This window comes from Macrobrachium rosenbergii, chromosome 32, assembly GCF_040412425.1.
Source record: "Macrobrachium rosenbergii isolate ZJJX-2024 chromosome 32, ASM4041242v1, whole genome shotgun sequence".
Lineage (NCBI taxonomy): Eukaryota > Metazoa > Arthropoda > Malacostraca > Decapoda > Palaemonidae > Macrobrachium > Macrobrachium rosenbergii.
Genome location: NC_089772.1, coordinates 9,599,366 through 9,627,054, shown reverse-complemented (window position 1 = coordinate 9,627,054; position 27,689 = coordinate 9,599,366). Strand labels below are relative to the sequence as shown.

The 27,689-nt window shown below is 39.9% G+C and overlaps 1 protein-coding gene across 3 annotated transcripts in view; it reads right to left on the bottom strand.

Moving 5' to 3' along the window:
- LOC136855653 (bone morphogenetic protein receptor type-2-like) overlaps positions 1-27,689 on the bottom strand; it is a 151,533-nt gene that overhangs the window by 112,000 nt on the left and 11,844 nt on the right. For all 3 annotated transcript variants that reach the window (XM_067132854.1, XM_067132853.1, XM_067132855.1), the window contains one exon: positions 3,273-3,577. The gene's annotated coding sequence lies outside the window, so the exon portion shown is untranslated. The remainder of the gene's footprint in view (positions 1-3,272; positions 3,578-27,689) is intronic.

The window sequence follows — 27,689 nt, the reverse complement described above, 5'->3', positions numbered from 1 at the left end:
TTTTACTACGTTTCCTCTTCGCAGGGTCAGACCTCTGTAAGTCCGCTCTACTCTCTTTGGTGTCATTGCTTTTGCTTGGAATTCCAAAGGGACTGTGGTCTCCTGCTATGCAATATTTCCATTATCTGGGCCTTCCCAACGGTCGACGCTCAGAATCTTTCAAACCATCACATGGCTAACAGGCCTCCCGTTCTCACAACGTGACTAAACCATCTCCAACTATATTTCTTCCACAGTAGCGGTACGGACATCCAACGAACTCCAGTTTGAGTCTCGACCACAGGCAGCCACCTTTTTCCAGGATGTCCATGTCTCCTGCACAGAAAAGCACAGGTCTTATCTCTTCAACATTATTTTTTGCTCTGCTACTGAATAACAAGATACTTACTGCCCAGCAGTCTAGAAATCTCTTTCCACTTCTTGCAAAGGTCGGCCTCTCTACCATAACATAATCCTCCTCCTCCTCCTCCTCCTCCTCCTCCCCCTAACAATTAGCTCTATTCGTGGATGACATAATTCAAAACCTTTAACTCCATTTAAAGATACTCTTCAACCTTTCCACTGGGCAATTAACTCCTCCTCCTTATTCATCTATATTTGTAAGTCCTCCCCTAACAATTAGCTCTATTCATGGATGACAATTCAAAACTATTTATATATAACCCTGGGCAATTATATATATATATATATATATATATATATATATATATATATATATATATATATATATATATATATATATATATATATGTTATTAGAGCCTCGATGGCCAAGTCGGTTACAGCAGCAGCCTCAGACTTCTTAGAGGTCTGTGGCGCGGGTTCAAATCCGAAGCCGACCGGTCGGAGAGGCGGACACTTTGCTATCTGTGTAGACACCCCGGGATTATGTATGTAATCAATGGATAGGTTTGCTTAAAAGTAAATGGGTGTTACAGACTAATACAAACACAAACAAAGCCACTCCAACATCTTCTAAAAACATAACAAACACCTCACACGACCTAATTGCGCAACGACTCCTCGCTGCTGGGAGAAAGGGCGCTGGTGACTGGTACGATACATGTACATACACAACCGGGGTCTAAGTGATGACAGGCAGGGCAGCTGATCGAGACTACAAAGTCTAACCCAAAGCCAAATCAAAGCCCTTCAAAAGAAGGCATCGTGCTTACCCCATACAAATAGGAAAAAAGCACGTTAAAAGAAGATATATTTATTTATACTATATATATAAATACATACATATATGTATAATATTTATACATATATAATGTATATTACAAATTCCACTCTGATATAAAATCTTAACCATTAAAAATGAATGAAGTTTACATTTCTACCCATTCTATGCTTAGTGTCAGGTCATTGGGTGGTACGGGTTCATGGTCCAGTTGGGGAGAGTTGGGGAGGGAGTTGGGGGGGAATAAACCAGGGTCGGTCGAAATTGGTTCATCTTTGCAGCAGACTGCTACCATTCAAAATTAACCAAACTTCAGCCACATCAAGTCATTTTACTGATGTAAAATGCCTTGCTGCTGCAAATCTGGAGGAAATAAATCAACGCGCTCTCACGTCTCTCTCAGCAAAAGATTAGGATATGACCCCAACAGCCTAAAAAGCTTCAACACAAACATCTTTATTCCTTGCCAAATTTCCTCCCCCAACTCCTGCCCCCTCCCAGAAAAAACTCACAATGCCACCGCTCCTCCCCGACCTCATCTTAAATATCAACGCCTCGTTAACTAATGGTACCCGCTTTTCTTGATCCAACGCAACTTATGGGAATCGTACAAGGATAATGAGGCTACAAGAATCTTCCTGAAGAAGCCGAATTCCTGTGTATTACAGTGAATATAAGACTGATGTGACTTTCTCTGTCTTCCTTCATCCACCTTGGCGCTGTTCCTAATCCAGTTGGAAAAGGACAAATTCTGTAATGTTTCAAACATATCCTCAGCAATTTCCTCAGTAAGATGCATTGTTGATATGGAGCTATACCAGTATTACTATATTCATTCGAATAAACACTTGCAAAAAAATACAAAATATGCTTCCAAATGAAAAAAATAATGTGAGATTTCTTACATTCTGACAAGATTTCCGTAATATTTTCTAACTAAATATGACAATTGCAGTGGGTTCTTTAGAAAGAGATCTTAGTTACCTTCTAGAGTACATACAGATACATAATAAGTCGACTGCCGCTGAATATGAAAAAAAAGACGTGGAAAATTACTCGCTGAATTGCAAATAAAAAAAAAAAAAGTCATGCAAAACTAAAATAGGAGCAATCAGTAGACATCATACCTCCGACAAGGCTCCTAAAATTTGTATAAGGTAACGAAGGAGAATTTTAAACGGAAAATCCCTTTCTCCACGTGTGTGTGTGTGTGTGTGTGTGTGTGTGTGTGTGTGTGTGTGTGTGTGTGTGTGTGTGTGTGTGTGTTTTTTTATCAAGATATATCAAAAGCAGGTGAACCGAATTTTATGGAACGTCGCAAGGCCAAGAGAGACAAGGTCTACCCAACTAGGTGGAGTCGCCTCCCACCTGGGGTAGTTACGTAGGCGATGACGTATCTTAGAGGTACCTGCTCGTTACGGCAATTCACCTGCTGACGTAGTAAGGAGGCAGACAAAGCTCCGCCTACATGGAGGATTTGGGGGGCAAGTGGGCAGACCTCGTCTCTCTTGGCCTTGGAAAGTCGTAGATAAGAGCACCTTGTCAGATGCCCCTCGTGAGATCATTCATTTTCGGGATAAATCGACCGAACCGAGATTGTTTCTTTAGCTGAACGCCAATCTCCTCGAACTTGAATCATCTTCCGGAGGTTAGCACGTAAATCTACCTTTTCAAGTTCCATCAATTTCGCATCTCTCTGGGACAACCACTGCGGCATGAACTGAATAAACGATCCACAACTTGTCCCACGAAAGATTCAAAACCTGCCATAACCTGTAGATCGAATTTTAGAATAGAATAGAACGTAGAATTTAGGCCAAAGGCCGAGCGCTGGGACCTATGAGGTCATTCAGCGCTGAAACGGAAATAAACAGTGAAAAAAGTCTGGAAGGTGTAACAGGAGGAAAACCTCGCAGTTGCACCACGAATCTATTGTTAGGAGAGGGTTAAGGAAAGTACGACGGAAGAAAGAGAATAGACTAAAAGGAACGAAAGGGGTTGCAGCTAGGGGCCGAAGGGACGCCGCGAAGAACCTTAAGTATAGAATGCCTACATTGCACCGCGCGAGCAGAGGACGGATGCTGACTTACCCCTCAAAATCCACTGAATGGCAGTGACGTTGTCCTCTTCCACGTATCTCCAGTAGGAGAAACACTTGTCGCCCTTCTGGCACCTGACGCTCGCGGAGGCCGGATCGACGGGGGACAAATCGTGGTTTTCCCCTGCTCCCGAACTGAAGGAGGGGGCGAAATCCACGGGATCCCTGTACTGGGCACATAAGACTTCGCCGCTCCCTCCTTCTTCTCCTCCCCCCTCCTCCTCCCTCCTCCTCCATCACCTCCACCAACTCCTCCCCCCGGACCTGTATCGGTACTGCCTTCGATTATAGCCACACCTGCAATGAGAGATGAGAGGACGTTAATCAAAGGTCACAGTTTATTGAGCAATTACGATTCAATCGAAAATACAGAGCTAAAAAATAAGAAGATTCACATATAATGATGGGTGAGCAAACACTGTAAATAATGCGCATGGAGAAAACAGGATAAAAGCACATGAATTGGTGTCGCAGGCACATACAAGCTAAACTAGATATAAGATGAAGCTGTTCGTCCATAGATTCTTTCATAATTCGACTACCGAGAACCATTTGTTGAAAAATTGGCGTGGTGATGAATTATTAAATAGGTAATATATATGAAAATACGCAATTTGTACACACACACACACACCAAACTCCAATATAAATTTTGCATAATATAAATTTATTGAGTACAGAATCTTAATCCTGTATGTATAAATCTATTGTATATAGGAAAGCTAATGGTGTGAATTCGTTGCAACCATACTTAAAAAATATATACATACATACATACATACATACATACAAACGTATGTCTCCCAATAGGTGGCGAGTGTTACTGCACAGTATGCGTGCACTACGGACAAATTACCATCAAGTTAAATGGCCAGGAAAATCTACACGCACCCGCGCACGTGTGTGCGCACGTGTTCGTGTCAAGCATCCATACCTAGCGTACCATAAGACCCTGAATCTTGATCATTAAGTTTTCCCGTTTTGTACAGCCAAACAAAACGGTGCGAAACAAAAATGGAGGTTGGTATATGTAAAGCATATTAATTCACTTAATTACACGGTCTAAGTTGGTGCCACTTACTGTTAACGAAGACAAGAAGAGCTTGAATATGGCGCGAAGTGATCGGAACCAAGTACCTACCCATGCAGACTTTCCTGTGCAAGACCTAATACATGAGATCTAGGAATAACCTAGAAAGAACAAACTTGTCACTTACGGACTGCAATGGTAATGTAAACCCTCCATTGATAAAAGGAGAAGACACTACAAAAAAAAATACGTGTCTAAAACATAATGACAGTGACAGAGCATTGCCACAATACCGCGTGTTCGGCTATACAGAGAGTTCTCGTACAGCGAAAAAGTAAGACATAAAACATTAAGAATTATTAAGCTTGCTGAAGTTCTCCTCCTCTAGGACAGTACACCCTAAAACCGCCAGGGTTTTAGAGAGAGAGAGAGAGAGAGAGAGAGAGAGAGAGAGAGAGAGAGAGAGAGAGAGAGAGAGAGAGAGAGAGAGAGAGAGAGAGTCACTTCTAGATTTATCCAAACTGAAAAACTATGGGCGAGCTACTTAGCAAATTAGTTCCACAGTAGCTTTGTAAATATAGAACTTCATACGCAAATATACCTGACCTTCACCATCAACATTTAAAAATTATATACATGTACTTCACTAACGATTATTACCATTATATTATAATTATTATTATAGCTTGAATCCTACTGGATTAGCAAAATCCTTCAAAGACAAGGAACACAATATTGACGGTAACCGAGCCCTGAAATGGATACTGAAAAGAATTTAAAAAAAAACGAGATAACAGAGAAAAAGAAATTAAGTAACAGAGAAAACTCAATATGACCAATAACAAATAAGTTACGAAATGACTCATTCCGCTAAACTAAAAAAAAGCATTTGCAGCAAGTTTGAACTTCATAAGTTCTAAAAGGTTCAATTACATGACCAGGAAGCTACTAAAAAAAAAAAAGCATTTGCAGCAAGTTTGAACTAAAAAAAAATTACATGACCAGGAAGCTACTAAAAAAAAAAAAGCATTTGCAGCAAGTTTGAACTTCATAAGTTCTAAAAGGTTCAATTACATGACCAGGAAGATCATTCCAGAATTTAGTCACGTGAGGAATAGAGCTTCTAAAAAACCCGTGTGGCGTTGAACCTCACAAATGAAAAGGCAAGGCGGTTAAAATCACCTGGATGTCTAGCACTACAAGGTAGATTTTAAGCAGCGCACTGCTCAGCGCCTCAGATTGCAATAAAACTGCCAGTTTTTTCCCCTTAGCTTCAAAGTACCTGTGCACTTTCTGTTCATCATTAAATCTGTTTGCCACTGGAAAAAGTGATCTCAATGTTACCCCAACCACATTATTAAATGTCTCAGTAAGTTTGTCGTTCAAATTAATCGCCTATATCTAGATCCCATCGGCCACTAGCTGCACCTACTTTTTAGCATTTTATTTTAGGTCCAATATCGCTTCTTTTCTTCAATCTTGCCGCCTAGCTTCTCTGCTGCTTAGTGCAACTGTGGTGTTTTCTCCTAGTTCTACATTTAGATCCTTGTACTCATCTCCTTAATTTTCTTGACCTCTTTATTTTGCTGTCCAACCCGCCAACTCCCCCTTTTCACTGTCTTAAGAGCTGAATGGCCGAAAGTGCACAAGTGCTTGGCTTGACACCCTGACTTTCATAAAATCAGAGAATTACAGAATTAAAAGTACTCTGTCAGGATAGGTAGGTCTCTATTTATCTCGACTTTCTAAATGCACCAACTTTTTGTGCAGCTGAAGAAGACACAGACTGGATGTTTTTTGAAAAGTTAATTTTCATTCATAAATAAAACCTAAAACTTTAAATGAACTGCGTGCAGTTAAAGAACTACGGTCAGTGAAAAGATGCGGATGGAAGGGAGTCAGCGTCCTAGACCTGCTAACAATCATACTCTATGAGTTTGCCAGACTTCAACTTTATCCCCAAAATTTGCACCATGCAATAATTCTAGCAACTGTTCGAGTTATTCAACAAGGCAAAACCACATGCCGTACATATATTGAAAGTAGTGGGCCAATCCTCACAAGTTCCAAACCGTTTTCATTCACCAGAGAAGCTCAAACCTGCAAACTAATCACCTTATACCTCTCTGTCACACATACTTTAGCATTCACATCAGCCAGCAACATCATCTTCCTTTCTCCAAAATCAGCTGAGAAAAAAGCCTATTTCGAATTTGTTTTTTGTCCTACTTTTCTCATTTAAAAATACACCATCCTACACTTGGCATTCTCATTTGAAAATAAACCATCCTACACTTGACATTCTCATTTGAAAATAAACCATCCTACACTTGACATTCTCATTTGAAAATAAACCATCCTACACTTGACATTCTCATTTGCAAATAAACCATCCTACACTTGACATTCTCATTTGAAAATAAACCATCCTACACTTGACAATCTCATTTGAAAATAAACCATCCTACACTTGACATTCTCATCTGCAAATAAACCATCCTACACTTGACATTCTCATTTGCAAATAAACCATCCTACACTTAACGTTCTCATTTGAAAATAAACCATCCTACACTTAACACATCTCTATATGCTCTCTCGACGGCCACTAATCTTCTCCTCCCTTGCCAAATTTTAAAACCAAACATCCATTCACATGGCAGTTTAAAAAGCCTTAAACGTGGCCTATTTAAGAAATCCAAGATGTTAATCATAATAGCTGCTTCGTTAGATGAAGATACGGTTGATTTTCGTTTCCATGGAAAATACAATACCGCTTGAACTACCGCTTAATTCCGATTTTTTATTCTTAATTACCCTACAGCCTACAAACACGCTGACACTTCAGTCTTCTGGGCACTACATTCAGACAAGCCTTCACAAAGGAATACCCGAAGCCTGAGATTTAGGCCTATCTCGAATGGTTACACTCTAGTGAGGACCACCTCGCGGAGCCCCCTTCCGTTTCGATGGTATACATTTTGACGGCAAAATAAACACTCACACCTGGTCACTTTTTTTCTCATCCTCTTCCTGCCCTCTTCAGGACCAAGAGCTACGACCCACAATACTCTGCATACGACCAGGTGTTTAATCTATTGCTTGAGTCAACTGAGGCATACTGGATATAGGAAACGCGACCATATTGCCCGGCCTCGCCCGGATCGAGAATCCGATGCTAGTTCCTCAGTTGGTGAGCCGGATGCGATACAACTGCTACATCCCGAGAGAGAGAGAGAGAGAGAGAGAGAGAGAGAGAGAGAGAGAGAGAGAGAGAGAGAGAGAGAGAGAGAGAGAGAGAGAGAGAGATTTTTTTCCAGGTTCATAACAATAGCCGTCTCTTTACTGTGCTAAACAACTAACAATTCCGTTCCTTGTCACCGCCTTCCCGAGTCAACGTATCTATTGCATATCCTGTCGTTGTCTAAGTCATGCACCCGATTGTCACCAAACTAAAACGAACCGTAACACACCAAAAACCCATTTGTATTTTCGTTAAAATAGTGGCCGGTGAAGACCAGACTCGCACAATCACAGAGAAAGTTAAGTATACCTTAGTTTTACCAGACCACTGAGCTGATTAACAGCAAAATAATTCAGGGCTGGCCATCACAAAACTGCCTTTGCCAAGTCTTTGTATAAACTTAAAATAGCCGCGAATCTAATATACACTATGAAGGCACCGGTGTGTTATACAGTCCGAGCTGATCCCTGAGCTGAATGCTCAACCTCTGTAATATATAGTGTGCAGTAATTCTTCATTTCTTTGAATGATAAGGCTTTATTTAGTCCAAGATTTGCTTTGCTCCACATAAATCCTTAACAATTGTTCTACATGTGTCATTATTTGATACACAAAAACGTTAAGTACAAAATCATCTGTAAAAAAAAAACCGTAATGCTACCATTTTTTCATTCAATATGTGTGACGAACTTGATAGCGCGAGCTAAGCTGCGCTGGAACCCGGTGCTGCCCGTCATGTATTCCCTACCCTCCCAATCCCCGACCTACCCTGCCCACACCTGGGGCGTGCAAACAGGTTTGAAGGTGGAGGGTGGATGTGTCATGTCTCCCCTACTCTCCCAATCCCTACCTACCCCGCCCACACCCGGGGCGTGCAAACAGGTTTGCAGGTGTGGATGTGTCATGTCTCCCCTACTCTCCCAATCCCTACCTACCCCGCCCACACCCGGGGCGTGCAAACAGGTTTGCAGGTGAAGGATGGATGTGTCATGTCTCCCTTACCCTCCCAATCCCCTACCTATCCCCGACACCCGGGGAGGGCAAAAAGGAAAGATCCATTCGGATTTTCTCATTATATAATAGATATTAGCCCCTCATAACAAACGAAAATAGCCTATACGACTCGAAACACGAAGAGGCATTTCGTGTATACACAGAATAAGCATACATGACGAATACAGAAACAATACATGGATGTAAATTTTAACATCCATCCTTAAAATAAACATAAAAGAGTGAGTGAGCAGTTTTGCGCTCGTAAACAGAATAAGCAGAGAATTCGTGTATGAAGAATATTTAACCAGTAGAGTGTGTATGTTTAAATAAATCAATAAACAGCCTAAATGGAAATATTATATGCATATACATATACAGTAAATATATATATAAAAGAGAGAGAGAGAGAGAGAGAGAGAGAGAGAGAGAGAGAGAGAGAGAGAGAGCACTTCCTTTCGGCGTACGAGCGTCACCGAGACCAAGGATGGCAAATATAAATACTAATAGTTGAAACAAAGGCATGGAAGTGATCCAAGAGTGGTGGCCGCGGTCCCTTCGCCTTCATCGCCTAAGCACCTCAATCCATGTGATTTCGTAGTCAATGTGTTCACGGGTCTATCTGTGTACCTCCCTCGGCCAAATCTCTCTCTCTCTCCATTTCAGTTCTGTGCTCAGCAACCATCGCTGGACCAGAGAAACTACTTGGATGGCAGCATCAAGAATGGGGCACTTATTGGCGAGAGAGAGAGAGAGAGAGAGAGTGAGAGAGAGAGAGAGAGAGAGAGAGAGAGAGAATGAAATATATAGATAAATCGAGAGTGGGAGATTTATTGAGAGAGAGAGAGAGAGAGAGAGAGAATTCACAGAAATATATACGCTACACAATGTGCGATTAAAGATAAATCGAGAATGGGATATTTATTGACGAGAGAGAGAGAGAGAGAGAGAGAGAGAGAGAGAGAGAGAGAGAGAGAGAGAGAGAGAGAGAGTTAACAGCAATAAATACGCTACACAATGTGCAATGTAAAGATAAATAACCTGCATCGAGAGGAAAATAAGGCCGCGAAGAAAGTACGTCGACATGAGTACTCTCGAGCAATCTATTGGAAAATACGGCGCACATGAAAAAAGAACCATCCTTTTAAACAAGTGTAATACGACAGTTCAGAGAATAGACCGAGTTAACCAATAAACAGAAGAGACAAGCCCGCATTTATTTCGGTCCCCCTGAATTCCCGCACATCATCCGGGATCATCTGCACACTTCGCAAGCACACATTTGTTTTTCTCAGAAACGGAGAAATCCAATCACAATCTCAGAAGCGCGTACAACGAGGCTCGACTCCGGGAAAGAATAAAAATGCTGCTGTAGTTTTCTAGGTCACACTACTAAGAGGCGACCGAGCGCCTCGGCTGACAATCAGATTCACAATGTATGTGCCCTAACCAAGCAAGTGTCTGGCCAGGAGAAAGATGCAAACCCTTACTTGGCGCTGCGACACAACCTAGTAGTCCTAAAGGCACTATACAGAGCGGCAGTACCTACAACAAAGGCGAAGAGATATCAAGTCTTGACAACTTCGATGATAAGTCGAGGGTGAAAACCGGGTATGGAAGGTCTTACTTCGACGCTATCAACACAAACAATCGCCACTATAATACACAGGGCTATTGAATGTGATCTGTGAACTTCACACACACACACACACACACACACACACACACACACACACACACACACACACACACACACACATATATATATATATATATATATATATATATATATATATATATATATATATATTTTTTTTTTTTTTTTTTTTTTTTTTTTTTTTTTTTTGCCATAATTAGGCTACCTCTTGACATCTTGATTTCCTCGCACGTATTTTTTAGCCATTTATCACTACAAGTGTTGAATAGGAGAGGGGGAATAAATGAGAATGAAACTATCAAGTAAGATTTCAGCAAAGTAGCTCTCATACGTTATGCTACGTTCGAACCCAACCGCCAGCCACCCGCGATTTAACAATTTCTTCGAAAATGCAGATAACCAGAACTTCCATGGTAAGATTCTGCCTAACTGGAAGAGGTCCTCGAAGCCTTTGATGCGACACAGCCTATGACTGGAAATAGTAAGTTTATTAAAGGAAATTCAAGTATGTAAAATAATACTTTTAGTCTGTTTGAAATAATTTGTTTTCAATATACAGTATCTGCATGAAGGTAAAACCTCATCCTTTTTGCAACACAAGTTCAGAAACGAACGGGTAAAACGCCCTCATGCTCAGGTTTGTAAGACGCTTTTCCTCCCAAGGGTAATTTGCATTAAATTTAAACAAAAAGAATAAATAAACTGGGAAAACTCTAGAGCAGTGGTTCTCAATCTTTTTTTTTAGTGATGCCACCCTAACTAATGTAATCATTAAAGTGGCACCCCTTCTTCACCATCCCATAATATTGCAGAAATAAACAACACACACACACACACACACACACACACACACACACACACATATATATATATATATATATATATATATATATATATATATATATGTGTGTGTGTGTGTGTGTGTGTGTGTGTGTGTGTGTGTGTGTGTGTTGTTAACATATCAGAGTAGACACAACTGATAATAATTATATGAAGACTTCTGCAAACTTTTTTTTTTTTTAAATGTTCACTGAGATGATCAAGCCAAGACAAAATTCATGACAATCTTCCGACACCCCTCAACATTGTCTGGCACCCCAGGTGCCACGGCACCCAGTTTAAGAATCACTGCTCCAGTGCAAGTTAAAACAGACAGAGAATGAACAGTAAAACCTAAGAATTTTCATCGACAACTTTATATCTAACGGTCATAAGACATTCATGGGCGGGCATATTTTGTCCTTTGTCTGCCGAGCAGCCTGCTCAACACACTGTCTGTTTTGTATTAAAACGATAACCTCGCGCACTGACTACGATTAGGCTAACTGATGTATGGAGACAAGCGTCAGCCATAAGTTTAACTTGAAACGAGCGATACGAAAGAAATTGGAGAGGAGAGTATTTGCGAAACTAGAGTACAATTGCTGTAGATCGCTTTCAATCAATGTCTCTGTTTTAAGTGATGGCTAACGTCATCCAGCAAACTTCTCTACATCCCTGCCACTTATCAAGGCTTCATAGAGGTTAAACGTTTCCAATAGAGACGATTCAAACAAGAGACGTGTACGGGACGCGATGGAACCCCGACTTTCAAATGGCCCCCTCAATTGAGTAAGTCTTTTATCAATCGGTCGAGAATCTCGTTATAGGACACGTACACAATTCTCCTTTTTATCTCTCTACCACTGGGCTACTTTGCATCGAGGAAGGGGCTAAACACGAGCCCCCAGGGCTAATCAAATGCACAAACAAAATTACAGACACCGGACACCGAAGGGCTCTGATCTCTAATGATGTTTACGTCTTGACATCACTCCGGATCTATTAGTGACACTTGGCAGACACAAAATGTCTCCTCCTCCTCCTGCTCCTCCTCCTCCTCCGCCTCCTCCTCCTTTGTCCCCTACAGAAACAGCAGCACACTTGCCACCACTCTGCAACCACGACGGACATGTTGAAAACGCAAACCTCCTCAACTACAGAAAGGGAAAGCCACAATATTGCAACTCATTCGACAAGAAATCTTTCAGTTCGATCTCCAGAAATCAAAACGAACTGAAAAACATTCGTCTGAAAGAGTGATCCGTCAAGTCGTTACAACAGAGCTTCACAACATCCTTAAAATATCTATCTTTTCTTGCCATTCGTTTCTGGTTTTGTCAAATTATTTCCTGCGGCTTTAGAAATGGCGCCAGTAGCCACAGAGTTTAGTATCTTAACTCCTCTTTTTACAAATATACAACTGATGTTACATTACTATTTAGATATCCATAAAAGTGATTATCAGTCTTTATGCAATGTAGATGTATGTATATATATATATATATATATATATATATATATATATATATATATATATATATATATATATGTGTGTGTGTGTGTGTGTGTGTGTGTGTGTGTGTGTGTGTGTGTGTGTAACTGAATCACGAAAATATGGAACCTGATGAATATATAAATAAAGATAAAATCCGCGAAGGAAACGGAAACACTGGAGAGCTGCGAGGCCTTTCGACACTAGTCCTTTACTGTGTGTGTGTAAGGCTCCAGAAGATGGTACCCTTCCGTTTTCAGTGACTAATCTGAAATGAGGTTTCTAGCCCTCTAAACTTATAAGGCACGGGCATCAACAACAACTGGCATTTCGCGGTCACCCCTGCAGATACTGACCACACGAGCCGGTGGGGGAATGGCAGCACACCGTTCGAATAAGAATTCTGGGAATCAATAACAAATAATTCTACGAGAGAAGATGTAAATCAAAGAACAGGAGAATCAAGGAAAGTAACACAGTGTGTGTGTGTGTGTGTGCAAGAGACAGGGAAGACTTAGGTATGTCTCTGGATGTCAAAGTGGGAACGCATGAAGGGATTGCTGAGCCAACTCTCCTTTATGGTCGTGAAGTGTGGATGCTGAATGCAATTGTCAACGCTGTTGAGATACACTGTTTGCGGAATACACGTGGCCTGTGAAGAACTGACAAGGCGGGAAATGTGGAAATGCTTTGAATATGTGGTAAAAAAAAAAAAAAAAAAGTTAGCTGTACAACGCTGGATCGATGTGTTTTTGAGATGGTCTCGGCATGTGGGGAGGATAAAGAACGATGGGTTGGTGAAAGCTTAACGTGAGTGTTAAGAGGGATAGGAAGATTTCAAATAAGAGATGCGGAAGAGAACGTGTATTATTATTCAGGAAGTTCTTGCAAGAGAGGGGAATGGTGTAGTGTGCCTATGGGGTTGAGCGGTTAATGTTATGGACGATCTGTGCGACGGGAAGTATATTCGTGATGCGTCTTAGCAGACTCTAATAATGAGTCTGCTAAGGACGACAGTCGAAAGGCCTCGCAGCACTCCAGTGTTTCTCTTTCCATCGTGGATTTTGTCTTTATATATATATATATATATATATATATATATATATATATATATATATATATATATATATATATATATATATATATATATTAATGTATGTATGTATAAGTGTGTGTGAAGCGTGCATAAAAAAACTAACAAACATTTACTTCAGGAGTCCTCTTCAATTGCGCATCACAGAGAAGAAACACATCCATTAGTTCAGTGTTAAAAAAAGGGGGAGCAACAAAGACAGCAGCAAGTGCTGAATTGCTGCAACGAACAGCAATATACATAAATGAGTGATGCCGTTTCTTTGTACGAACGAAGAGAAACACGAGGCTCCTCGAGAATATTAAGGAATTTGGTGCAGCAATTCAGAGAACATGGTGGAGGGGAATGGGGAAGGAATCAGATTAGGAGGAGGAGGAGGAGGAGGAGGAGGAGGGGGAGGGCGCACAAGGGGGAGGGGGCGCATGAAGGGGAGCATGAATGAAGCGAGGCACAAAAGCAAGAGGATGAGGAGGTCAACCGGAAGCATAAGACTAACAAGAGGGCCTTAATGAGTCGTCGTTAGTCGACACATAATAAGCCCGTCGGAGTTTCCCCTTGAGAGGACCAAACCAACTCCTTTGGGGTAAGAAAAAAAAACTATGGCGATGAAACGTGCAATGAAGAAAAGGACGCGCTTCGGAAATACTTCTCACCTCGTATCGTTTTTTTTTTATCAGCGTCACAGACTGCGCTGGTTTTAAGTTCTTAGACCCCAGATTAAAGTTACTTGATAAAAATAACCAATCAATATTACGGAGCAACAAACTGTAAAGAGTGTTCTTTCCACAGTGAGATGCATTCTCTCATTAGTCAAACAACATCAGCAACACACAAAGAATAAGATTGCTGTTCCATAATCCACTAGCACTCTGGTTCTCTCTTGTCACTGAGGAATGAATTCATTCAGTGGCAAGAAGCGATAATCATTGATCGTTCCGTTCGGCACAGGGTTTTCTCCTTACTTCCACTGATGCAATTGCTTTCATCTTTTAAGAAATAATTCTATTCCTTCCCTCAGGGTTAAATCCAAATTTTCGCCTACCCCCCCTTTTTTTTTTTCTTTCCATCACGCCACGGGTTAAAAGACGAGCGTCAGAACGCCGTTTTCCAAGATTTTGCAAAAGACAGAAATATGTTACTATTTCCTTGATCCATATTACTCACGAAGCCTTCTACCACTTTCACATTCCAGCAAAACTTGACCTCATGAGAGCAACAATAAATTTTTTTTTACGAAAGTCCAAGAAACTGCACTTTAAAACACTGCATTTCAAGAATATATACGCTTCTGGCAACTAAATATTTCACCCATAAGAGAAATTACCAAAACGAGCAACCAGAATATCTCACATAATCTTTGACTTATAAAAAAAAGAGAAATATCTCACAAAAATGCGAAAGGTACACCGTACACGGACTTGAAAAGTGCATCTCACATATCAACATGAACGGGGTCGTTTAGGCTAATCCGACAAACGCACTGGACCCATAATTCATCACAAGGACGGAGTGTAGCAACGACGACTCGAATTGCAGATGGGTAATTTGTAAACAACATTCCCCGAAAGGTCCCAAGTTTCTGCGAACTTCCGCACATCCCGCATTCCGCATTCCAGCGATGCGTTTTTGCGTTCTACCGATTGATGCACTAACAAAATATTAGCATGTCTGCTTATGAGAGTCAAGTAACTACAGCCTTTGTATTATATCTGACAAAAAACGCTGTTCCATTTCAGTGCATATGTAACCCTGAACACAATCAGAGACTAAAATCACAAAGTACCTGCAGACTTAGATATTACAGTGTTTGTAAATCTGTGACGAGCCTACTCTGTTAATGAAAAAACGGTCATCGTCATGCTAACGACATGGAAAATACAGAATGGCTTTTGTAGGTATGCTTTCACCTAAGTCATGTAGTACAAGTAGGTTTATATCTGACACGCGTCAAAAACATGCCCCTCAGGCTCAATGTAACACTCTCTTAATATAAAATGTGAACCTTTATGATTGCATGTTAGCCTTTAAGAGTTACTTTCTGATAATCTTCTTCTCTACATTCATTAAAGAAACACTAATACTCCAAGCAAACACGATTAAAAACGAATTGTCTGCGAGAGAAAAAGCAACCATTTTTTTCTTGGGGTCAGTCGCATCAAAATTGGTAAATAACTTGTAAGCTGATAGTGAAAAATCGTGTATCACCAAAATAAATAAATAATATATATATATATATATATATATATATATATATATATATATATATATATATATATATATATATATATATATATATATATATATATATATATATATACCTAATTTACTTTACAAAATCATATTTTGTTTGGGTGTTGTTTGCGTAAAATCAAATTCGCGGTGAGGTAAAAATAAGCGTTATCGATTGACAGTTGTCAACAAGTAATGGTACTCCAGTTCTAGGACACGCACACTACATACGTTACATACCTATAGCCCACAAAGTGCAGGTCCATTCTATAAATCTTTCTAACATAAACGTCCCTCGTACACAGACACATGTCATCCTAAACACAGGCACCTATGATGTGAAATCCGGACAACATGTGCATTTTACCTAATTGCAACTGTTGTATGCATGAACTCCAAATGTTTCTGCTTTTAAGAATGACAGCACATGTCGGTTAAGTTAATTGTAATGGCGACAATGCCCTCTTAACTTCTCCAATTCTTCGCGCTTTTTTTGGATACGCTTGTCACTACCAAGCCTTAAGATCCATGCGCAAGAAATGTGAGGAAATTATGATGTCAGGTAGCGGGAAACGAACCCGGGTTCCATAATCACAACTAGGTCAGGTTGCCGACCAGGCCACGAGAGGGATAAAAGTCTATTGCCTCTCATACATACATATACCTGTCGTTTTCAGGTATATATATATATATATATATATATATATATATATATATATATATATATATATATATATATATATATATATATATATATATATATATATATTAGAGCTGGAACAGACCCATCCTAACCATGGTAGCTAAAATGACAATCGTTTTTATTGCTTTTTAGGCTGAAATATTTATGCAGAATCTACTGATCACTTTTTACCGGATGCATATGTAATTGTAATAGCCACAATGCCCTCTTGACTTCTCGAATTCTTCGTCTTTGAAAACAAAAGTATATTAGCACAGAGAGAGAGAGAGAGAGAGAGAGAGAGAGAGAGAGAGAGAGAGAGACTTGACGCCCCTATTTCTTAAAATCCGCAAATCAAACGACTGATACACATTACATCTCTGACACATGAGCATCTCAAGCCTTCGTTTCACTCCCTCGACGGGCAAAACAATGACACCTTGGTGCCGCCCTCCAGGAGACTTCGGAAAGTGGGGGTTGAAGGGCCGGGAAGGCACCACTTGACGAGAGGCTTCTCCTACCGCCATAACCTTGGCGTATCTCGAGAATGTAAAATAAACACATGCCTACATTCCTCGGCTTCGCCCGTTCGGACAACGAGCCACTGTGTCATTCTTACCTAAGGACAAATTACGAACTCAACAGAGCTGCCGATTCATCTCACTGCGCACGGGCAACGCATACTAACTAGCTGGCGTATTTTCAAGGCAATCATTCAAGCACAAACACAAACACGGGGCAAAGTATTAGATAAAAAATGTGCATGACACTAGGATGAAAGAGACCAGCGGTCTGTTCCTCTGCGCAAAATGCTTTCATTCAAGCATAAGAAGCACTTCGAATGAATGCGATTAAAGCGTAAAAAAGAATATAAAACGGCAGACCTTGATTTCGCAATGATTTTCATTCTCCCCAAGTGGTTTCTAGAGGGCCAGCCTTTCATCATCCGTGCAAAAGTGAGTATTGCCTTGATTGGCGTCCAGACATAAGGCTTTCACCAGGTCTACAGACCTACAAATTTTAGAAGTTGACAGTTCATGTGTATTTCAAATGACCCTCACGATGTTATTAAAATGACATTTTCAATCAGTTAACCTTTAATTGCCAATAACATTAATGCCAGTATACAGGGGTCTAGTGAACGAATCAACATCTACTGCGAAAGCAAACAAGTAAAAAATGCTCCGAAGTTTCTTCGGCGCAACGGGGTTTTCTGTACAGCCGCTACAGCGTATAATCAAAGGCCACCGAAAAGAGATCTATCTTTCGGCGCTCTCGGTATATAATGCTGTATGAGCCGCGACCCATGAAACTTTAACCACGGCCCAGTGGTGGCCTATCCTACATCGTTGCCAGGAGCACGGTTATGGCTGACTTTAACCCTAAATAAAATAAAAACTGCTGAGGCTACAGGGCTGCAAGTTGGTATGTTTGATGATTGGAGGGTGGATGATCAAACATAGCAATTTGCAGCCCTCTAGCCTCAGTGGTTTCTAAGATCTGAGGGCGGACAGAACAAAGAGACGAAGACGGCACAATAGTTTTCACTGACAGACAACTAAAATGAAAGCAGGCTAAATTGGAGAATGCGTGTGTTAAAAGGCAAATCTGTCACACCACCATGGGCACATCTCCTTGCAGGACGCCAGCAATCTCCCAGGTTCTGTACCACTGGACAAGATTTCGCAAAGCTGCGGTTTTCTCTTTCCTATCAGTGGTCTAGCCATCTTCCATATGTTCTGTTCTAAGCGGGAATTGACGTTAGTACCCACGACCTAATGCCCAGTCTCAGGAATCTCTCTTAACCCTTTACAAGTAAAATATGGGGGGGGGGGTCTTCCCGGCAGTGTTATTACCGCCTGTACTCAAGTTGAGAACCGGTTACAATACCACTGGAGAGTCACGCCTATTGCTGTAGGTATAAATTTGTGTCTGTATATGTATATATATATATATATATATATATATATATATATATATATATATATATATATATATATATATATATATATATATATATATATATATATATATATATATATATATATATATATATTTTTCCTATTGTAAATCATCTTCCATTTTCGAGATTTTGTCTTCCCTTTTTCAACACAGAGACATTATGTTACAGAAGCTTGCTTTGTATGTTAGTAACATCCAGGGTTGCGCTAATTTGGCTCGCAGCGGCAACAGCAAATTCAAGACATGTCTCTTCTGCCGTATTTCCCCAGGGACTTGAAATCTACACCACGGCTGAAAAAAATAAAAATAACGCCTATCTGAACCAAGAATTTTACATCACGAACAGGTTTATAAAGTTTACATAATTCCCATGTCCAAACCACGATGTAGTTCCGTAAGTGGGGAAAAAGCTCGCGTCCCGCGGAGTTTGTTTTTGTGGGCGCGTCACCATTACAGGAGACCGCTTCTTCTTCTGACGGAAAGACTGCAGAATTGTCCTCTAAATGAAAGCCGAGTCTTTGCTGTTGGTGCCGTCAAAAAGCCTCTCCTCATTTTCCTGTTCTTTACATTTTCCTGTTCCAAAAGTGACAAATTTTAAATGTAATTTGTATTTTTCCTAAAATACACACCTGGGGTCTGCATCGCTCATTTTCCTGTTCTTTACAGTGTTCCGTTCCAAAACCACCATAGTCGGCAATCGATTCTCACCCTCCTTTTTCGAAGAGCGACGATTCTCGTCATTCTTTCTCGAAGAGCGACGATCTCGGTCGCTGCCCAATTCAGCTTTCTTGACACCATCGAAAGCGTAAACATGCTAGTGTTCACTCTCACAGAGTGGTATGGATTGACGGCGTATTAAAGACACCAGCCGAGCAATGATTGTTAATCATCTATCGACCGAGGTCACTTCTACTATTATTTTCTTCTCTTCATTTCCGTGTGATTCAATTGCGGCATAAACTTCTTGATCCTGTGGTCAATCAGTTGGACGTTCAGAAATTCCAACTGGCGCAATTTTTTTTGGTTTGAGTAAGCAGATGACTGTAACATCAAGGCCTCTATGTGTCTTTTATTTATTTCACTGTTTTCTTTATTATTTCTTTTTCATTGTATATTCTTTACTTCTCAGTTCCCTTTTGGGTTACACAGTTTGTAAAGATGATAATGAAAATTCTATAATGTGGAAACCCACCTCTCTCTCTCTCTCTCTCTCTCTCTCTCTCTCTCTCTCTCTCTCTCTCTCTCTCTCTCTATATATATATATATATATATATATATATATATATATATATATATATATATATATATATATATATATATATATATATATATATATATATATATATATATATATATATATATATATATATATATATATATATATATATATTATATATATATATTATATATATATATATATATATATATATATATATAAATACTATAAATATAGACAAGTATATATATAGTCCTCCTCTATTCATCTTTATTATTTTCCTTTCATACAGGACCATCTTAATCTGAGGAACTTTGCCTACAGAAATTCGTGACCGTTACCTTTGTTCCAAGACTGTATGTACATTTAATATTTTCTAAAAATTAAGTGTTAAAGAACTCTCTCACTAGAAAGCATTAACATACGGCTATCCTAGTAAATTACATATTGCATATTAGCCTTACTTTATTTTTTTTTATGTCACTTACATAAAACCTCCAACATGACTAGTCGTTGCCATCTCGCCCACAAAGACCTCTCGGAACTTTTTAGACCTTTAAGATTATGATCCTCACAGGCAACCAACAATCTCCTGGCTCCCTCCCCCTTTACAACCCAAACCCAATCTCAACCGGAGGCCCCTTTTATTTTCCTCTTTTTTATTTAACAGCCACACCCATCTACCCCAACAACAAAATCAAGGTGGAAAGAACTGCACTTCCGAGTAACTCCTCTAAGCGCTTCTCACTTTATAAAGAATGATTCTAAGCAGTCAGTCCTTCTTTCTCTCTCTCAAACCTACTTGAAGTTAGGTGTACAGACAACCGCCCTCCCATCTCCCATCCGCCCCCGGCCCAGCATCAACCCACCGTCGCAGTCAACACCGCCACCACCATCACCCTAACGGCGCCAGTTCTGCTGGATGTAGCTACAATAAATGACGACGTGGCAACTCGGCCAGTGGCTGTTGCCAAACATCAACCACATTATGAACAATAAGGATATCTACATTTCTTCTACTACGATCCTTTACGAAAACAATACTTCGGCTTCAGAGTCGACAACGATCCTCTGTTCGACGAGTATTGAAAAGCAGAGCTCTACAGTCCTCAAGGCCAGCAATCTGGACGCGAAAGAAGAAGAAAAGATGCACTCCCTCCTCCGCCACAATGTTTCCTTTGCATCGTGAGGGAGTATAAGCGAATCTTCGTCTCGGATGCATTCAAGAACACATGCACTCAGCCTGGCAAATTATAAACAACACGAAATACCAGTATACGACGGATACTACATTCAACGCCTACCCTTGACGAAAGTGCTTGCATGGCATATGCACACTCCGCATGCATACACAACTCCAGATGCACAGGGTATAAGGCCAGGCTGCATGCATCTTGATCCATGTTTTCTTACTCTTCCCCGTTCTCCTAATCATATCACCTTCAACCGTCCCCACCCCATCCCCCACCCCCCACACGCTCTCTCTCTCTCATAACCTCTTGACTTCCCCAGTAACACAGTTCACCACAGGCACACCAGTCATAAGGTTCATAAAAATAAGTGCATACGACGCAAAATAAGGTATATTCCGGCCACGGTCTTGAAACCAATCGCAAAAGCACTTGCATCTCGCCGACGTCACAAACTATCACTGGACTTGAAAAACGACTGAACAGCACGGCCATAAAAAAGCTGACACGAGCCATTATGACCTACAATATAGCATAAAAATTCATGGTTTCGACGCCGGGATGTCGCAGGAACAAGTCGAAGACATGACACGAGAGATTTACGTTCAAAATGACACTGTATGACGATAGCTATGACGCAACTCGTCCGTGATGCCAAATGCGAGCCATTCGTCTTAATCTTCCTTGCAATGGGTAGATTAATTAACGCACAATCCTCCTCCTTAATAACAGATGTGCGGTAATACCTGGATAAGTTTTGCAGATATGCACGGCAATAACTCCCTAATACATTCCGTCTCCTCTAGGGAAAATGTCTGATCCAATACGGACTGTCACTAATCTAGAAACCAACAGTTACACTTCCGCATTTTTCGATGTAAACCCAGCGCCCCCCCCCCCGCCAAAAAAATGCGTCTAGCTCCTCTAAAAACGTGTAGTTCCCTCTCGATCAGACAGTGATAAAATGCAAATAGCCTAATAAATAGCCTAATCTCGGCACTTACATCGGTAAAGTCACACTGTCATACATACCAGCGTGATATAAATACGCGTAAATCTACGTGCATCAAAATTACGCTAAGAATGAAAGGAAAGAAATCATGACGAGACATTTTTCAATCTGACGTGACCACAAGGCTCCGTGAGTAGGAAAAGACGATGTTTGTGGCCAGACATCGGAAGAGAAGAGGTTGTCTGTAAACTAGTAGGGCAACTTATATTCTAGTGAGGCATTTCTTTACACAGGGCATATCCTACTACAGAGCATCTAGCCTATATACTGTCCGTGATATGGGGAAAGGTTATACACTGTCCGTGATATGGGGGAAGGTTATACACTGTCCGTGATATGGGGGAAGAGTCTTGTCACTGATTCGTTAAACGTGACTCAGAAAGTGGCTTGCATTCTAGAAGCAGTGCTGCTTGATGGCGACAGCTGCAGTAATACACATTAGCCCATACAACCTCAGAGAACCAATGCAAGTCACGGCAATATTCATGCTTTAAATGCTGAATCAATGTTGATCACGGTGCAAACAAGTAACAAATATAGATGCTTCCGTCATCACCCCGTACACGCTATGAAATTGACCTGTCTTGCACGTACTCTCTTATTTCCTGAATACTGAGGACCTTCCTTTTCCAGCAACTCTTTGGCTCCATTTATCCGCACTTAGTTGGGCCCTAAGCAAACAGTTCGTCTTGAGAACTCTGACCCTATCTCTTTTACTTGTTTTCAACATCCCTACTTAATTTTCATTACGGAGGTGGTTCACAGATACAATCGCAGTCATTAGTCATCTGTTTCGTTTTCATTTACCTTCAAAACCTCAATCTTGTTCAAATGAACTCTCATTTTTCTCTCTTTGCAAACACTGCCAAACTAATTCACCAGTTTGTGTACTGTACCTTCTGTAAGCTTCAACCATTCCACACCGTTCACAGGTACTTTTTTACGTCCAACAACCTCGCACGTAAATCCACCATCCATTCTTTGATTTCTCCCACCGCTCCACCCAAAAATGACATTAAAAAGCCACGGAGACATAATAAACACTGGTCTCAGACGCCCATTTACACCAACCAGCCATCTACATAGTCTCACGCATGCGTCGCTTCCGGCAAACTTATTTCATTATTTGCTTTCACCAACTTCTCTTCTACATCATATACATATATATATTACCTTCATTACTATGTACTCCAAGGTAAAAGAGTATCTGAAGAGGGGATGTGGCGATCCTTGGCGGGAAAAATGCTCCCAAGCTGACAAACGAACCCCTTCACGAGCGGCCAATAGCAACCATGTTTTCACTCCCGTAGAATGTCAGAAAGTACTGCACTGTAATTCCAATCTCCGTGCCTTGTGAGGGGCAAGGAGTTTCCAGACATATAACCCATACTTCTACTTTTAAGAAGTGTAAAAAATAAAATAAATGTTGCGGTTCTGAAATGCGTCTATGAATGTACTGCAAAAGAGAAGAAAGTGTACCTTAGTTTAACCAGACCACTGAGCTGATTAACATCTCTCCTAGGGCTGGCCTGAGGGATTAGACTTATTTTACGTGGCTAAGAACCAATTGGTTACCTAGCAACGGGACCTAAAGCTTATTGTGGAATCCGAACCACATTATACCGAGAAATGAATTTCTATCACCAGAATTAATTTCTCTAATTCTTCATTGGCCGGCTGGAGACTCGAACTCGGGCCTAGCAGAGTGCTAGCTGAGAACTCTACCGACTCATCCAACAAGGAACTATGCAAGAGAGAAGGAAAATGGGATGTTATTGCCAGCAGATTTGGAGCTCCTGGGGAAAATGAGAATGGGGTGTCTTGTGGAAATGTGTTTGGAAAGGGGCTTAATTATTGGAAATATATGGATTCCAAAGAAAAATACTGCATTTACAGTACATGTACACTTGGGAGAGATAAAAAAAAGATTAAGTGTTGCTGAATTCCTCATCATGGAGGATCTCTTTGGTTGCTTACTTCCTTCACACTCATCCTTTTATGAACCCTTCCCTTACTATTTCAAGGCTTCCTTATTTCCTTCACACTCAACCTTTTATGAAACCTTCCCTTACTATTTCATGGATTCCTTATTTCCTTACGCTCATCCTTCTAGAAACCCTTCCCTTACTATTTCAAGGCTTCCTTATTTCCTTCAAACTCATCCTTTTATGAACCCTTCCCTTACTCTTTCAAGGCTTCCTTATTTCCTTCACACTCAACCTTTTATGAACCCTTCCCTTACTCTTTCAAGGCTTCCTTATTTCCTTCACACTCATCCTTTTATGAACCCTTCCCTTACTATTTCAAGGCTTCCTTATTTCCTTCACACTCAACCTTTTATGAACCCTTCCCTTACTATTTCAAGGCTTCCTTATTTCCTTCACACTCAACCTTCTATAAACCCTTCCCTTACTATTTCAAGGCTTCCTTATTTCCTTCACACTCAACTTTTTATGAACCCTTCCCTTACTCTGTCAAGTCCATAGAGTCCTTGAAGTACTCACATCACTGAAGGAAGACTTCCTCTTGGTTTCTCAGAGTTTGGAGATGAACTTGCCCAGGTATTTAACTCAATCTATTGCGTAAGTTATTCTGATCACTTGGTATTCAAACTTCCTCTTGGAAGTGAGCTGCCATAACACTTGTTCTACAGAACTTTCCCACACCACTCTTTATTCCATCACAGCAAAAGTTCTTGATGTTATATTCAAATCATTCTCTGTTATTTCGTGGGCAAGATGGATTCCTCCACATTTACAATACTCAGTGATTTCTTCCGTTCTTCTTTCCTTCTATCCATCAATGTTTGCTTCATACACATTCTATTCCTACCCATTCTTAAGAGATTACTTTAAATTTCACTTACTGTACCATCATTTTACCTTCTTGAACCTCTTTAGAAGTTTCATCTGAATCTCAATTAGTGAAATGCAATGATGTTACAAATAAAAACCTAGATAACACAGTAGTACATTGTATACTGAAAAGATTCCTTCACTGGCCTGATTAACTATGCTTATATGATCGATGTATATCTCTGAGCTGATACTTCCGATTGATGTGTACTGTAACAATCTTCATAACACTACTTTCCTAAAATCTAGGAAAGCTCTCCAAAAATCATTCTTCTTGACAATCAGATTGAAGGCTTTCCATCTTATCAATGCCCAAGCTCTTCCTTTCAACTGTGCTTCTGTTCAAATACAGTACATAAGGTCAGGTCACTGGCCTATATTCTCTGAATTGCTTCAAATATTAGGCTACTGTTGTATGCTTCATGAAACAGGCTCCCATAATCCCAAATCTTCATTGTACACGTAGGGCTTACCATATTCGCATGCTGTACTGCGTGCAACGCTTAGAAATGCAGTCAGTGAAGGTTTATAAAGATTTGTTGTGCTGTTCTCAATACAGAGCTTGAAAAATTCAATATGAAAGAAATAATCAATGATGAGTTTCAGTTTTTTCAATTCCAGAGAATTTGTCATTTATGAACTGCTGTCTCAAAATTCTAAAGTTCCCATATCTACTACAAAGTTGTTCTCAAGATGAAATCCACCCTTATCCCAACGTATTGTCCGAAAGACACTAATGAAAAATACGCAGTGCTGTGCTCTAATGTGTCTTATAGGTCAAGATTTTACATAACTCATGTCTAGGAACAGGGATGCAGCAAAATATGCGCAGCTATTCAGCCTATTTGAAGTTACAGTATCATTCAATCATATTAACCAGAAGTCCAAACAAAATCCTTTCAACTCATATCAGTTCAGTCATAAATTAATGCAATTCTAGTTAAAAGGTAACAAGCTTAAGAAAATGTTATGGTAAGAGCAAACATCAAATTATAATTACCGGACTAGGGTGCAAGTCTAAATGCGTGTCACAAAGGTAAAAACTTAATTTCATCACAGCAAAATCCTGTAATTACGGAATTTATTTACAAAAACAAGCACCTATGGCTATCCTGATCGTATGACGTGGGTTTGTTCTCGCATCGGAAAAACAAGGTACAGTATTAAGTAAAAAATATCCAAAAGTGAACAAAAAGTCTATTTACACCTAAACCAAAAATGCTTTTCTGACAGAACAAACCCTTGACAAACACAAAACCTGAGATTTTATGTACACACAAATGAGAAATATCATACTGGCAGGCTCATTCCTCATTCAAATTTCAACAAAGCAGTGAAAGAAGTGGCGTAAAACAGAAGACTCTTTTAGGTTCTGGTACAGATGCTCATCATCAAGGGATTCCTTTATGGCCCAAAGAACAGAGTTCCCTTTTAGTTTCCCTCACTACAATGGACACAATAAATTCCTTGATTATTAACAATAATTCTATTTTTTACTTCCTTTCGCACCCATAGAGGCATTAACTAACCATCCTGTTAATAAAGTATTATGGGACGATTGCTACACGAACCACTATGTCATAATTTCCAAGAGAACATTTTTTCAAACCAACATAGATGGTTTAAGCTTAAAATTCGCTACTCTCAAAACTTGAAGAAATGGCAATAGCTCATCAATAAATCTGCAATAACACTGTATTAAACTGCAGTTTAAAGAGACCGCTGAAATACCTTTCTAAACTAACAAGGCTTTGCCAGAGGATTAATGAAGTACTGTACTTAGGGAATTGTTTTTCCTGAAAATTCAATTAAATAATGCAACTGATTACCTTATTATATATAAATATGCACAGAAACATACAATATATCATAGGCTATACATAAATATAAAACCACAAGTACTGTGCACTGTCAGTATGCTAAAATATAAACACCTAATTTAAGATTTATTTTTTAAATACTTACCTCTCCATTATACTATGCTATAGCTTTTACTACCACTGGCGCGGAAGTAAAAGCTACATAATGGAGAGGTAAGGTTCATTTTAAAAATAAATTTTTTAGAAATTAATTGAATTTTTCCTACAGAGTATAAACCTACTATACTGTATTTTTGCCTAATATGCAATAGCAGCAACCTCCAGACCTGTCCCATAAGAAAAAGTCCACCTTTCCTCCTGAGTACACATCCCCACCCCCAAAACACCATTTCAAATAGGGTAAACCATAATATAAAAGAATACACTGGCATATTCTAGACCTCCAAATCTGGAGCATTGGTACCACAGCGGTGAACAGATCCCACTATGATTTTTGATTAGCATGTATCTAAGGTGTTCAAAAATCGTTGATGGACTTTTGGGTCACTCTGCTATATAGCACTCTGGCAGCCACCTTTAAAGAAGGGTGCCGTTGTTTACTGAAATGGCTAGGTTCAGAAAATCTCCCATAACACTTTTCTGTGTTAACCTATCATACTGGAAATGGGCTCAAAATGCTCTTCTTTAAATTCTGAATCTTTTGATATGTAATTTATTGGGTTCCACATGTTTCTACTAAAGAAAAATTCAAAATCAATAAAAAACACATTTTTATACATTTTGTTTGGAATTTTTTCAATTTTCCAGTTTAGGGTCTAAATCCAGTCTTTTTTATTTTACATCTGGAGCTGCTGATACTATCATGGATGATTGCCCTCTCCCAGTTAAATGCCCAAAAGGACCTCTAGCTTCATGCATCATTTGTGGGCATGAGACACAAATGTCCACACCTGTTCAACCAAACGATGCAAAGTCCTGGGAAACATTCTGCATTGCCATCAAGATTAGGCTGTTCACTCCAATATTGGAATTGAAAAAGGATAATCCCAGTAGTATACCTAACGTATTTTATTGTCGTGACTGTCGACTGAATTTCACTCACAAAAAGGAAC